This window comes from Lolium perenne, chromosome 2 (genome assembly GCF_019359855.2).
Source record: "Lolium perenne isolate Kyuss_39 chromosome 2, Kyuss_2.0, whole genome shotgun sequence".
Classification (NCBI taxonomy): Eukaryota; Viridiplantae; Streptophyta; class Magnoliopsida; order Poales; family Poaceae; genus Lolium; species Lolium perenne.
Genome location: NC_067245.2, coordinates 3131347 through 3137899, shown reverse-complemented (window position 1 = coordinate 3137899; position 6553 = coordinate 3131347).

The following is a 6553-nucleotide window of genomic DNA, read 5'->3' as shown; positions in this document are numbered from 1 at the left end:
TTTGAAACGACGAGTTTTAGTAACGGTGCATATTAAGGATGGTCACTTCATGGATATGCGAATATCGTTAGTGCCCCAATAGTTGGAGGATTGTGACGCCTTGCGTCTTTAACCTTCGTACATTCCCATAAAACTTATGAGTTCATGTAGTCTCACCAAATTATATTCTATCATCTTGCAATAAGGTCTTAGATATCACATATATCTCATACCTTGATTATTTCTGAAAACTAAATTTTCAGCTCCTTACTTTTCAAACAGATTTGAACTTCAAGTTTCACGGAGACAAGATAACTTTAGGTACTAATTGAAACCTTAGCTCTCTGAATCAACAAAGTGAGGTTTACTAAAAATTTGCAATAGGACTTAATCATTTCTTGATTCATTAACAATACGGTACCAATCCGTAAAGTTTCTAGTCAGATTTTAACAGTATTTCTATCTCAATTATAAGACTAGCGCATAGTAGTAAACGGATGCCAATACTACAAAATTAATTCAAAATACTACTCAGACTATGTTTATGATAATTAGTTCATGTTTTAATCTAATTACTAATGAACTCCCACTTAATACAACATCCCTCATAGTTGTTAAGTGGTACACGATCCAAATTCACTACACCAAAAACCGATCATCACGTGAGATGATGTAGCTTCAATGGTGAACATCTACATGTTGATCATATCATCCTTATGACTCGTGTTCAACCTTTCGGTTTCCGTTGTCCCGAGGCCATGTCTGTACATGCTAGGCTCGTCAAGCAAACCCAAGTATTCCGCGTGTGCAACATGGCTTACACCCGTTGTATGTGAATCGTTGAATCTATCACATCCGATCATCACGAGATGCTTCGAAACGACGAACCATACAACGGTGCATACGAGGGAAGAACACTTTATTATCTTGATATTAATGTGAGGGATCATCTTATAATGCTACCGTCGCGATCTAAGCAAAATAAGATGCATAAAAGGATTAACATCACATGCAGTTCATATGTGATATGATATGGCCCTTTTGTCTTTGCGCCTTCGATCTTCATCTCCAAAGCACGGACATGATCTCCATCATCAACGAGCATGATCTCCATCATTGTCGGCGTAGCGTCAAGGTTCATGGCGCCGTCTTCATGATTGTTCTCCATGTAGCAACTATTACAACTACTTTGAAATACTACTCAACATGAAATTTAAAGACAACCATAAGGCTCCTGCCGGTTGCCACAATACAATAATGATCATCTCATACATATTCATCATCATATTATGGCCATATCACATCACCAAACCCTGCAAAAACAAGTTAGACGTCTCTAATTTGGTTTGCATATTTTACGTGGTTTAGGGTTTTCGAGAGAGATCTAATCTACCTACGAACATGAACCACAACGTTGATACTAATGTTTTCAATAGAAGAGTAAATTGAATCTTCACTATAGTAGGAGAGACAGACACCCGCAAAGCCTCTTATGCAATACAAGTTGCATGTCGAACGAGGAACAAGTCTCATGAACGCGGTCATGTAAAGTTAGTCCGAGCCGCTTCATCCCACTATGCCACAAAGATGCAAAGTACTCAAACTAAAGATAACAAGAGCATCAACGCCCACAAAACCATTGTGTTCTACTCGTGCAACCATCTATGCATAGACACGGCTCTGATACCACTGTAGGATAACGTTGCATAGAAAACAAAAAATTTCCTACCGCGAACACGCAATCCAAACCAAGATGCAATCTAGAAGACGGTAGCAACGAGGGGGTATCGAGTCTCACCCTTGAAGAGATTCGAAAGCCTACAAGAGGAGGCTCTTGTTGCTGCGGTAGACGATCACTTGCCGCTTGCAAAAGCGCGTAGAAGAGCTTGATCACGATCGGTTCCGGCGCCACGGACGGGCAGCACCTCCGTACTCGGTCACACGTTCGGTTGTTGATGAAGACGACGTCCACCTCCCGTTCCAGCGGGCAGCGGAAGTAGTAGCTCCTCTTGAATCCGACAGCACGACGGCGTGGTGTCGGTGGTGGTGGAGAAGTCGGCGGAGCTTCGCTAAAGCTACGCGGGAGTTATGGAGGAGAGGGGGCGGCTAGGGTTTGGGAGGGGTGGCCGGCCACTCAAGGGGGCGGCCAGCTTGTGGTCTTGGGGTGGCCGTCCCCCTCCCTTGGCCCCACATTATATAGGTGGATCCCAAGTGTTGGTGTCCAAGTCTTCGAATAAGACCAGAAAACAAAACCTTCCATAAGACGGGGAAACCTAGCCCAACTAGGACTACCACCCAAATGTGGGATTTCCACCTCCCATGTGGGGGTGGCCGGCCCCCTATGGTGGAGTCCACTTGGGACTCCACCCCATCTAGGGCTGGCCGGCCATGGAGGTGGAGTCCCATGTGGACTCCACCTTCCTTGGTGGTTTCTTCCGGACTTTTCTAGAACCTTCTAGAACCTTCCATAGAACCTTCCGCGACATTTTATTTCACATAAAATGACATCCTATATATGAATCTTATTCTCCGGACCATTCCGGAACTCCTCGTGATGTCCGGGATCTCATCCGGACTCGAACAAATATTCGAACTCCATTCCATATTCAAGTACTACCATTTCAACATCCAACTTTAAGTGTGTCACCCTACGGTTCGTGAACTATGCGGACATGGTTGAGTACTCACTCCGACCAATAACCAATAGCGGGATCTGGAGATCCATAATGGCTCCCACATATTCAACGATGACTTTAGTGATCGAATGAACCATTCACATATATTACCAATTCCCTTTGTCTCGCGATATTTTACTTGTCCGAGGTTTGATCTTCGGTATCACTCTATACCTTGTTCAACCTCGTCTCCTGACAAGTACTCTTTACTCGTACCGTGGTATGTGGTCTCTTATGAACTCATTCATATGCTTGCAAGACATTTAGACGATATTCCACCGAGAGGGCCCAGAGTATATCTATCCGTCATCGGGATGGACAAATCCCACTGTTGATCCATATGCCTCAACTCATACTTTCCGGATACTTAATCCCACCTTTATAGCCACCCATTTACGCAGTGGTGTTTGGTGTAATCAAAGTACCTTTCCGGTATAAGTGATTTACATGATCTCATGGTCATAAGGACTAGGTAACTATGTATCGAAAGCTTATAGCAAATAACTTAATGACGAGATCTTATGCTACGCTTAATTGGGTGTGTCCATTACATCATTCACACAATGACATAACCTTGTTATTAATAACATCCAATGTTCATGATTATGAAACTAATCATCCATTAATCAACAAGCTAGTTTAAGAGGCATACTAGGGACTTCTTGTTTGTCTACATATCACACATGTACTAATGTTTCGGTTAATACAATTCTAGCATGATATATAAACATTTATCATAAACATAAAGATATAAATAATAACCATTTTATTATTGCCTCTAGGGCATATCTCCTTCATAATTCGGCTTCAAATCTATTTTATGGAATTCATATTTAGGTTTAGAGAACATAGCCCTGTCACATAAGGATATGTATAGAATCCATATTTTCCTTACTCATTCCCTTTGTCGAAAAAAAGTATAACAAGGCAAAAATATGAGTTTTAATTAGGTCATGTAAAAAAAAAAAAAGCTTTGCAAATTGTATCCCAGCAGAGGAGTTGTGCTATATTTGAAGCCCAAGGTTAACCTTTTCTTAATGAACGAAAAGGAAATTCTTTGTCTCTTCTCAAGAATTTGGATTGCCATAATTCGATCTCAAAATTGGTTCCAACTGTTCCTCTTTTGCCAAGATCGTGTGGAGCTACACCACATATGCTTAATGCATGGTTCCATGTATGATGATGGACATGTAGTACGTGAAACACTGGCATCATGATTAGTTCGGAAAACTTAGATTCGATTACTGTTTGCTTGGAAGTAGGGCCAGATCTGCCTCTGTGTTCAACAGCTGCTGAACCTTCTCTTCTATCCTCATGCATGGTTAGATGCATATGCAATCAGATCCATGCATGCGGAGACAGGTAGAATCTCACCTTTGCAAGATGTGCTAACATCGCTGGCACACTTTTTGACCAAATTTCTGTCACCGAGCCTATTCAGATGGTCAACTACACATGTGCGTCATCAAATAATTTTCCACCTTTTGCTATTTACAGGAAGGGAAAATTTGCTACAGGATATCGTTATTTTGTGACGTTTGCCAAAACATACCGTTCAATTGTGTCTTTGCCAGGTACCATTACAATCATGTGTCATATTTGCCAGAACAAACCACCTGGCTAAAAACGGAAAATTTTGCACTTTTGAATGTGATAATTGGTTTTGAAGACAAAGGGCAAAACTTTCCGTTTTAAGCTAGGTGGTGTGTTCTGGCAAATGTGCCACAGAATTGTAATGGTACCTGGCAAAGACATAATCGGGCGGTGTGTTTTGGCAAACGCCACAAAATAAGGATGTCCTGTAGCAAATTTTCCCTTATACGAAGCATAGAGATGTGTGTTATTGTAGACAGCATATATATTTGTTTTTACCACTGCATGCATACATTGTGTACAAATCTTAAATATATATTTCTCTGTGTATGTACACCTACTATACGTTGGTTTGTACTGCGTGTTGTCTTGTCTGTCGGTTTGAAGATATAGTGCTACATGTGTACCCACAAGAAAAAATAGAGTACGAGTTTCAAAGAAAATGTTAATATGAGCCTACATTAATTTGATTGATTGTAGTATGACGTGGTTTTCTTTGTTCCATTTTCAGGAAAAAAACATATTTTACCAATCCGAATGAATCTTTGTTTGTGGTTGCAATATAAGTGAATTCATGATTTACACCTATGCTAGAGAAACTTAAACGAGCAATCCTTACTTGAGCTAACGAGGATGGTTAATTCTTCTAACTAACAATGCTCAGCGCACTTCAATACACAACCTCAAATTGAGCCAAATAGAAATGTGATTTTCCCCTTCTGGAGGTTAAAATGTTTCGTAGGGTAATTTCCGCACTAAATTTGGCTTCAAATCTATTTTATGGAATTCATATTCGGGTTTAGAGAACGTAGCCCTATCACATAAGGATATGTATAGAATCCATATTTTCCTTACCCGTTCCCTTTATCGAAAAAATGTATAACAAGGCAAAAATATGAGTTTTAATTAGGTCATGCAAAAAAAAAGATTTGCAAATTGTATCCCATCAGAGGAGGAGTTGTGCTATATTTTGAAGCCCAAGGTTAACCTTTTCTTAATGAACGAAAATGAACTTCTTTGTCTCTTCTCAAGAATTAGGATTGCCATAATTCGATCTCAAAATTGGTTCCACTGTTCCTCTTTTGCCAAGATCCTGTGGAGCTACACCACGTATGCATAATGCATGGTTTCCATGTTATGTATGATGATGGATATGTAGTACGGGAAACTCTGGCATCATGATTAGTTGGGCAACTTGGATTCGATTACTGTTTGCTTGGAAGTAGCTAGGGCTAGATCTGCCTTTGTGTTCAACAGTTGCTGAACCTTCTCCTCTATCCTCATGTATGGTTAGATGCATATGCCATCAAATCCATGCATGCCGAGACAGGTAGAATCTCACCTTTGCAAGATGTGCTAACATCGCTGGCACACTTTTTGACCAAATTTCTGTCACCGAGCCTATTCAGATGGTCAACTACACATGTGCGTCAGCAAATAATTTTCCACCTTTTGCTATTTACAGGAAGCATAGAGATGTGTTATACTACCTCCGTCCCAAGGAATAAGGCGCACGCGTATTTCAAGACGAACTTTGACCATAAAAATTGAGCAACACAATTTTGATTATATTATATGTAATTAATGTCGTTGGATTCGTATTGAAAAGCACTTTTGGCATTGAAATATTTATGGAAGTTTGTAAATGTTGTAGGATAATACATCCTTTGAAAAATACTTATTATCTGAAAACTGTACTATTTTTTCACATTAATCTGAATGGATTATACCTTTGATACACAGACCAGCCATAAAACATAGAAACATTTATTTCATGTTCATTTCTAGGTAAACATACACTAGTGATGTTCAAACACAATTTAAGATGGTATTCAAAGTTTGGGTCAACTGTGTAAATAGTAGTAATTGGTATCTAGGGAAACATGTCACTAGTCTCTAGATCTAGTTGACTTGTCTGAACTAGTATGTACCAGCTGACCATTGAACTTGGCAAACGTGTCATATTAATTAGATCAGACCCCATATTTTGACCCCCTAGTTTTTTTTTTGAAAAGTTCACCAATCTATTAATAGTCCTCAACAGTAGTAGAAAGAGCTCTAAAAGTAGAAAAAATACAGATAAAAGTTTGGACCACAACAACAAGCTGAAAACGCGTCGCGGTCCAGACCCCTCCCTCACTAGGGCCAGGCAAAACCTATCGTAGTAGAACTTATTGTAGTAGACACGTGAGAAATCGTCGTGCTAAAACACAAAGAATCGTTGCCCCAGAGAAGCAACTATTGTCAAAGATGAGAATCATAGATCCGCAGAGCCGCACTTGCAACCACACTAACTAAAACGAACA